This window comes from Agelaius tricolor, unplaced genomic scaffold, assembly GCF_023055355.1.
Source record: "Agelaius tricolor isolate 1412-34295 unplaced genomic scaffold, bAgeTri1.0.p SCAF_51, whole genome shotgun sequence".
In the NCBI taxonomy this organism is placed as follows: domain Eukaryota; kingdom Metazoa; phylum Chordata; class Aves; order Passeriformes; family Icteridae; genus Agelaius; species Agelaius tricolor.
In genome coordinates, this window is record NW_027269311.1 from 38,133 (window position 1) to 47,643 (window position 9,511).

Here is a 9,511-nt window from a genome sequence, read left to right on the forward strand (position 1 = left end):
TGGGGATTTTCCTAAATTTTGAAAATTTTTTTCTCCAAAATTTTAATTTTTTTCCCAAATTTTTAAAATAATTTTTGCAGTTTTATCCTAATTTTTGGGGGAATTTCTGGTGGAATTTTGGGTTCAAATCCCCAAATTTTGGGGCGATTTTCTCCAATTTTTGGGATTTTTTTCCTGAATATTTTGGGATTTTTTTTCCCAAATTTTGGGATTTTTCCCCCATAATTTTGTGGGAATTTCTGATGGAATTTTGGGGGATTTTTATCAAAATTTGGGATTTTTTTTCCCCCATAATTTTATGGAACTTTGGGTTCAAATCCCCAGATTTTGGGGAGATTTTCTCAAATTTTGGAGATTTTTTTCCCCAAATTTTGGAATTTTTTCCCCATAATTTGATTGGAATTTCTGGTGGAATTTTGGGTTCAAATCCCCAATTTTGGGGATTTTTCCCTAAATTTTGAAAATTTTTTCCCCAAAATTTTAAATTTTTTCCCAATTTTTTTAAATAATTTTTGCAGTTTTATCCCAAAATTTTGTGGTAATTTCTCTTGGAATTTTGGGATTTTTTTACCAAATTTTTGGGATTTTTTCTCCATAATTTTATTGGAATTTCTGTTGGAATTTTGGGTTGAAATCCCCAAATTTTGGGGCGATTTTCTCCAATTTTTGGGGATTTTTTTCCTGAATATTTTTGGGATTTTTTTTCCCAAATTTTGGGATTTTTCCCCCATAATTTTGTGGGAATTTCTGATGGAATTTTGGGGGATTTTTATCAAAATTTTGAAATTTTTTTTTCCCCATAATTTTATGGAATTTTGGGTTCAAATCCCCAAATTTTGGGGCGATTTTCTCAAATTTTGGAGATTTTTTTCCCAAATTTTGGAATTTTTTCCCCATAATTTGATTGGAATTTCTGGTGGAATTTTGGGTTCAAATTCCCAATTTTGGGTATTTTTCCCAAAACTTTGAGATTTTTCCCTAAATTTTGAAAATTTTTTCCCCAAAATTTTAAATTTTTTCCCAATTTTTTCAATAGTTTTTGCAGTTTTATCCCAAATTTTGGGGGAATTTCTGGTGGAATTTTGGGGCGATTTTCTCCAATTTTTGGGGATTTTTTTCCCAAATTTTGTAATTTTTTCCCATAATTTTATTGGAATTTCTGGTGGAATTTTGGGTTGAAATCCCCAAATTTTGGGATTTTTTCCCCAAAATTTTCGGTGCCTTTTTTCCCTAAATTTTAAAAAATTTTTCCCAAAAATTTTAATTTTTTTTCCCAATTTTTTAAATAATTTTTGCAGTTTTATCCCAAATTTTGGTGGAATTTTGGGTTGAAATCCCCAAATTTTGGGGCGATTTTCTCCAATTTTTGGGGAATTTTTTCCTGAATATTTTTGGGATTTTTCACCCAAATTTTGAGATTTTTTCCCATAATTTTTGGTGGAATTTTGGGTCGAAATCCCCAAATTTTCGCTTTTTCCAGGCAGGGCCTCTCCCCCAGCCCCTCCGGGCCCGGCCCCCTCAGGGACCTCCCTGATTGGAGCTTTGCAGGTAAAAAAATGAAATTTTGGGCAAAAAAAATGGAAATTTTGGGCAAAAAATGGAAATTTTAGATTAAAAATGAAATTTTGAGGGAAAAAAATGGGGATTTTATAGGGAAAAATGGGGATTTTATAGGGAAAAATGAGAATTTTATGGGAAAAATCCAGAGGAAAATGGGAATTTTGTGAGGGGGGGAATGGAAAATTTGGAGGAAAAAATTGGAAATTTTCGGGGGAAATTCAGAATTTTGGGGAAAATTGGGGTTTTTTGGGATGAAAATGGGAAAATTGGGGAGAACTGGAGGGGAAATGGGAATTTTGGGGGGAAAATGGAATTTTAGGGGGAAATTTGGGATTTTTGGGGAAATTTGGGAGGGGGGAAATGGGAATTTTTGGGGAAATTTGTTGGAAATTTGAGAATTTTGGGTGGGGAAATGGGGAAAATGGAAATTTTCTGTTAAAAAAGGGAATTTTGGTGGGGAAAATGGGAATTTTTGGGGGTAAAAAATGGAAATTTCAAGGGAAAAAAGGGGATTTGGAGATAAAAATTGGGAAATTTGGAGGAAATTTGGGAATTTTAGGAGAAAATTTGGGGATTTTGGGTGGTTCCAGGGTGGGTTTGGGGTAAAAATGGGATTTTGAGGAAAAAATGGGAATTTTCGGGGAAAATTGGGAATTTTTCAGAAAATTGGGGGGAAATGAGAATTTTGTGGGGAAAATTGGGAATTTTGGGAAAATTTGGGGGGAAAAATGGCTATTTGGGAGAAAAATGGGGATTTTATATTAAAAGGGGAATTTGGGGAGAAAATTGGAAAAATTTTGGAAAAAATTTTGGGGATTAAAAATTGGGGGTTTTGGGGTAAAAGTTTGGGAATTTGGGGGTAAAAATTTAGGGAATTTTGGAGTAAAAATTTAGGAATTTTGGGTGGAAATTTGGGGTAAAAACTTGAGAATTTTTGGATAAAAATTTTGGAAGTTTTGGGGTAAAATATTGGGGATTTGGAGTAAAAACTTGGGGTAAAAACTTGGGATTTTTGGGGAAAAATTGGGGATTTTGGGGGTAAAAATTTGGGGATTTTGGGGTAGAATTTTGGGGAATTTTAGGGTAAAAATGTGGGGATTTGGGTTAAGAATTTGGAAATTTTGGAGTAAAAATTTGGGGATTTGGGGGTAAAAATTTGGGGGGAAAAATTCTGGAATTTTTGGGGTAAAAATTTGGGGAATTTTTGGGTAAAAGTTTGGGAATTTTTGGGATAAAAAATTGGAAGTTTTGGGTAAAATTTTGGGGAATTTTGGGGTGAAAATTTTGGAATTTTAGGGTAAAAATTTGGGGATTTTGGGGTTAAAATTTGGGGCAAAAATGTGGAAGTTTGGGGTTAAAATTTGGGGATTTTGAGATAAAAATGTGGGAATTTTGGGGTGAAAATATCGGGATTTTTGGGATAAAAATTCGGGAAATTTTGGGGTAAAAATTGGGGAATTTTTGGGGTAAAAATTGGGGGATTTTGAGGTAAAAGTTTGGGAATTTTGGGACAAAAATTTTGGGATTTTTGGGATAAAAATTCGGGGATTTTGGGATAAAAATTTGGGGATTCGGGGGTAAAAATTTGGGGAATTTTTGGGTAAAAAATTTGGAGATTTGGGGGTAAAAGTTTGGGAATTTTTGGGATAAAAATTTGGAAGTTTTGAAGTAAAAGTTTGGGGAATTTGGGATAAAAATTTGGAATTTTGGGGTAAATTTTGAGGAATTTGGAGTAAAAAGTTTGGGGATTTTGGGGTAAAAATTTGGGGGTAAAAATGTGGGAATTTTGGGGTGAAAATATTGGGATTTTTGGGATAAAAATTCGGGGAATTTTGGAGTAAAATTTGGGGATTTTGGGGTAATTGTTGGGGAATTTTTGGGGTAAAATTTTGGGGATTTTGGGACAAAAATTTGGGGAATTTTTAGGTAAAATTTTGGGGTGAAAATTTGGGGTAAAATTTGGGGATTTTAGGATAAAAATTTGGAAGTTTTGAAGTAAAAATTTGGTGGATTTGAAGGTTAAAATTTGGGAATTCAGGGATAAGAATTTGGGGTATGAATTTGGGAATACAAATTTGGGGAATTTTTGGGTAAAAGTTTGGGAATTTGGGCTAAAAATTTGGGGGTAAAAGTTTGGGAATTTTGGGGTAAAAATTTGGGGATTTTTGGGTAAAAAAATTGGGAATTTTGGGGGAAAAATTTTCGAATTTTTGGAGTAAAAATTTGGGAATTTCAGGGTAAAAATTTGGGGATTTGGGGGTAAAAAATTTGGGGAATTTCGGGACAAAAATTTGGGGTAATTTTGGGTAAAATTTTGGGGAATTTTGGGGTGAAAATTTGGGGTAAAATTTGGGGATTTTGGGATAAAAAATTTGGAATTTTAGGGTAAAAATTTGGGGATTTTGGGGTTAAAATTTGAGGATTTGGGGATAAAAATTTGGCAATTTGGGGGTAAAATTTGGAAGTTTTGGGACAAAAATTTGGGGAATTTTTGGGTAAAAATTTGGGAATTTTGTGATGAAAAATTGGAGATTTTGGGGTAAAAATTGGGAATTTTTGGGATAAAAATTTGGGGATTTGGGGGTAAAAATTAGGGGAATTTTGGGATAAAAAATTGGAAGTTTTGGAGTAAAAATTTGGGGAATTTCGGGACAAAAATTTGGGGAATTTTTGGGTAAAATTTTGGGGAATTTTGGGGTGAAAATTTGGGGTAAAATTTGGGGATTTTGGGGTTAAAATTTTGGGGGATATTGGGGTAAAAATTTCGGGAATTTTGGGGTAAAATTTTGGGGTTAAAATTTTGGAATTTTTGGGTTAAAATTTGGGGATTTTGGGATAAAAAATTGGGAATTCTGGAGTTTAAATTTGGGGATTTTGGAGTAAAAATTTGGGGATTTGGGGGTAAAATTTGGGGTAAAAAATTGGGGATTTTTGGGGTGAAAATGTGGGTAAAAATTTGGGGATTTTGGGATGGAAATTTGGGGAATTTTTGGGAATTTTGGGGTATAAATTTGGGGATTTTGGGGTAAATGTTTGGGGAATTTTTGGGGTAAAAACTTGGGGTATTTTGGGGTAAAATTTCGGGATTTTGAAGTAAAAATTTGGGGAATTTTGGGGTAAAATTTGGGGAATTTTTGGGTAAAATTTGGGGAATTTTTGGATAAAATTTTGGGGTGAAAATTTGGGGTAAAATTTGGGGATTTTGGGATAAAAATTTGGGAATTTTGGGAATTTTGACTCCGCCCCTCCCCCCCCCAGACGGTCGCCCCTCCCCCCCCTGGCGGGGGCAGCTCCGGAGGAGCCGAGAGAGCCGAGAGCTGGCGGTGAGTGACCAGTATGGACCAGTATAAACCAGTATGGACCAGTATGGACCAGTATAAACCAGTACGGACCAGTATGGGGCAGGAAAAGCAGAAAAAACCCCGAAAAAATCCCAATTTTGGGCCATTTTGGAGCCCTGAATTGGCCCCAAATCCCTCCCAGTTCATCCCAATCCCAGTATGGACCTGTACAAACCAGTACAAACCAGTATAAACCAGTATGGACTCATCCCAGTAACCCCAGAGCCCAAACCAGTACCAAAAACCCCATCCCAGTATAAACCAGTACAAACCAGTAACCCCAAACCCCATCCCAGTTCATCCCAGTTCATCCCAGTACAAACCAGTAACCCCAGAGCCTAAACCAGTACAAACCAGTAAGGAAAAACCCAAAACCAGTAAGGCCAAACCCCCTCCCAGTTCATCCCAGTAACCCCAAACCCCCTCCCAGTTCATCCCAGTACAAACCAGTAACCCCAAACCTCAAACCAGTAAGGAAAGAACCCAAACCAGTATAAACCAGTATAAACCAGTACAAACCAGTAACCCCAAATCCCCTCCCAGTTCATCCCAGTCCCTCCCAGTAACCCCCAAACCCCATCCCAGTCCAAACCAGTAACCCCAGACCCCATCCCAGTACAAACCAGTAAGGAAAACCCCCAAACCAGTATAAACCAGTATAAACCAGTATAAACCAGTATAAACCAGTATAAACCAGTAACTCCCAGTATAAACCAGTGCCGGGCCCTGGCCCTGAGCCGCTCCCTGGAGGCCGCCAAGCGAGGGAGGGACCCCGAGAGGCTCCCAGTACAAACCAGTACGGACCAGTATGGACCAGTATAAACCAGTATGGACCAGTATAAACCAGTACGGAGCAGGTGAGAGACTGGGACGGGGTTTGGGGGTTACTGGTTTGTACTGGGAGGGACTGGGATTGAACTGGGAGGGACTGGGATGAACTGGGAGGGGGTTTGGGGTCACTGGTTTGGACTGGTTTGGGCTCTGGGGTTACTGGTTTGTACTGGGAGGGAACTGGGATGAACTGGGAGAGGTTTTGGGCTTTACTGGTTTGTACTGGGAGGGCACTGGGCCATACTGGGATGGACTGGGAGGGGTTTGGCCTTACTGGTTTATACTGGTTTGGGGTTTGGGTTCACTGGTTTGAACTGGGAGGGGTTTGGGGTTACTGGTTTGAACTGGTTTATACTGGTTTAACTGGTTCATACTGGTTCGTATTGGTTTGAACTGGTTCATACTGGTTTATACTGGTTTATACTGGTTTGAACTGGTTTATACTGGTTTGAACTGGTTTATACTGGTTTGAACTGGTTTAAACTGGTTTGAACTGGTTTATACTGGTTTATACTGGTTTAACTGGTTCATACTGGTCTATACTGGTTTATACTGGTCTGACCCCTCTCTCCTCCCCCCACAGCTGAACAGGCCCCGCCCCCACCGGAAGCTCCGCCCCCTGCCGGCCCCGGGATCGTCGATGCAAATTTATGCAAATGAGACGCAAAATAAAGTTGGCGTTGCCAGTGAGGAGTGGTGGTTACTGGTTTATACTGGGAGGGACTGGGAATGGATCTGACCCCACCCACATCGTTAATATGTAGATTTATGCAAATGAGATGCAAAACAGAGCTGGTTCTGTCTTTGTAAACGGGGACTGGGGGTTACTGGTTTATACTGGGAGGGACTGGGAGGGGCTGTAGCCCCTCCCACAAACTTAATATGTAAATTTATGCAAATTAGATGAAATAGAGCATTGGTTTAATCTCTGTGGGAGGGGACTGGGGGTTACTGGTTTATACTGGTTTGTACTGGGAGGGGCTTGGGGGTGGGCCTGACCTGCGTAAATCGTGTTAATATGCAAATTTATGCAAATGAGACGCAAACTTTTGATAGGTGGGGTCAGTGCAGATGAAGGTTTGGGAACTGGGAGGGAACTGGGAGTTACTGGTTTATACTGGGAGGGGCTGTAGCTCCGCCCATTTTGTCATATGCAAATTTATGCAAATCAGACGTGAAATAAACACTAATTACGGATTTGCGGATGGGGACTGGGGGTTACTGGTTTATACTGGGAGGGACTGGGAGTGGCTGGAGCCCCGCCCACAAACTTAATATGCAAATTTATGCAGATCAGATTAAATATAGCATCGGTTTCATCTCTGTGGGAGGGGACTGGGGGTTACTGGTCTATACTGGTCTATACTGGTCTATACTGGTTTGAGGTTTGGGGGCTCCCAAAATTCCCAAATTCCCCAAATTTTTTCCCAAATTTTTCCCAAATTTTTCCCCAAATTCCCAAAAAAATGGCCCAAAAATGCCCCAAAAATGCCCCAAAATTCCCCAATTTGGAGATGGGGGAGGGGAAAATCGGTGCCGGGGGGGTCCCCAAAATTCCCAAATTCCCAAAATTCCCAAATTCCCAAATTCCCACTGGGAACCTCCCCCAAAAAAACCAAAAAACCCAAAAAATCCCCCCCAAAAATTCAGATTTTTTGCCTCTACAATCCCCATTTTTCGCTCTAAAAACCCAAAAATTTTTTACCCAAAATCCCGGATTTTTACCCCAAACCAAAAACCCCAAAAAACCCCAAAACCACCCCAAAAATCCCACCAAAAAAATCCCCAAAATTCCCCAAAAATTCAGATTTTCTACTCTAAAATCCCCATTTTTCGCCCTAAAAACCCCAAATTTTTTGCCCAAATTCCAAGATTTTTCCCCCAACCAAAAAGACCCAAAAAACCCAAAACCACCTCAAAAATCCCCAAAAATCCCAAAAAGATTCCCCAAAAAGTTCCCATTTTTTGCTCTAAAATCCCCATTTTTCACCCTAAAACCCCCAAATTTTTTGCCCAAACTCCCGGATTTTCCCCCAAACCAAAAACCCCAAAAAACCCAAAAACCACCCCAAAAATCCCTTAAAAAATCTCCAAAAATCCCCAAAAAATCCCCCAAAACTCCCAAATTTTCGCTCTAAAATCCCCATTTTTGGCCCGAAAAACCCCAAATTTTTTACCCAAAATCCCTGGATTTTTCCCCAAACCAAAAACCCCCAAAACCCCAAAACCACCCCAAAAATCCCCCCAAAAAATCCCCCAAAATTCCCCAAAAATTCAGATTTTTGACTCTAAAATTCCCATTTTTCCCTCTAAAAACCCCAAATTTTTTACCCTAAATCCTGGATTTTTCACCCAAACCAAAAACCCCAAAAATCCCCAAAACCACCCCCAACAAATCCCAATTTTTGCCTAAAAAAATCCCCATTTTTTGCTCTAAAATCCCCATTTTTCACCCTAAAACCCCCAAATTTTTTGCTAAAACCCCCAAATTTTTTGCCCTAAATCCCGGATTTTTTCCCTAAACCAAAAACCCCAAAAAACCCAAAAACCACCCCAAAAATCCCCCCAAAAAATAAAAAAAAATCCCCAAAATTCAAAATTTGTTCCTCTAAAATCCCCGTTTTTGCTCTAAAAACCCCAAAATATTTTATAAAAACCCCGAATTTTCTTGCCCTAAATCCTGGATTTTTCCCCCAAACCCAAAACCCCAAAAAACCCAAAAACCACCCCAAAAATTCCACCAAAAAAATCCCCAAAAGTCCCCTCAAAAATCCCAAATTTTGGCTCTAAAATCCCCATTTTTCCCTCTAAAATCCCCATTTTTGGCCCTAAAAACCTCAAATTTTTTTCCCAAAATCTTCATTTTTCCCCCATACCCAAAACCCCCCAAAAAACCAAAAAAAACCCTTAAAAAGCCCCAAATTTGTCTCTAAAAATCCCCATTTTTTGCCTCTAAAATCCCCATTCTTTGCTCTAAAACCCCCAAATTTTTTCCCAAAAACCCCAAATTTTTCCTAAAACCCCCAAATAATTTCCCCAACCAACAAACCCCAAAAATCCCCTCAAACCACCCCAAAAATCCCACCAAAAATCCACAACCAGTCCCAAAAATTCCGATAAAAATCCGATTTTTCCCTCTAAAATCTCCATTTTTCCCTCTAAAAACCCCACATTTTTTGCTAAAAACCTCGGGGTTTTTGCCCCAAATCCCGTGGTTTTCCCCTCGAGAGGGAGGCGGGGCCTGGAACCAGTACAAACCAGTATAAACCAGTATAAACCAGTACAAACCAGTACAAACCAGGCAGGATTCCTATGGGGTGAATGGATGGCTCACTATGTGGCAGGGGGGTCCTCATAGGGTAAATCAATGGCTCACTTTGTGGCAGGGGGTTCTGGCCTTATATGGGGAGGGGGCTTTAGCTCATTATTTGGCAGAGGGGTCCCTATAGGGCAAATCAATGGCTCACTATGTGGCAGGGGGGTTCTATGACTCAATATGGGGAGGGGTCTTGGCTCATTATTTGGCAAGGGGATCCCTATGGAGTCAAAGAATGGCTCACTATGTGGCAGGGGGTCCCTATAGGGTAAATCAATGGCTCACAATGTGGCAGGGGATGCCTATGGGTAATTCAATGGCTCACAATGTGGCAGGGAGGGTCTATGGGGGTTTTAATGGCTCACTATGTAGCAGGGCGGTCTGGCCCTATATGGGGAGGGGGCTTCGGCTCATTATTTGGCACAGGGATCCCTATAGGGCAAATCAATGGCTCACTATATGG

General features: G+C 39.5%; 1 protein-coding gene across 1 annotated transcript in view; it reads left to right on the plus strand.

The window, feature by feature from the left end:
* Window positions 1-6,422, plus strand: part of LOC139604499 (mitochondrial inner membrane protein OXA1L-like) — a 37,248-nt gene extending 30,826 nt beyond the window's left edge. The window contains 4 exon segments of the mRNA XM_071455652.1: window positions 1,481-1,548; window positions 4,819-4,883; window positions 5,619-5,758; window positions 6,316-6,422. The gene's annotated coding sequence lies outside the window, so the exon portion shown is untranslated.
* Window positions 6,423-9,511: the final 3,089 nt, after the last annotated feature.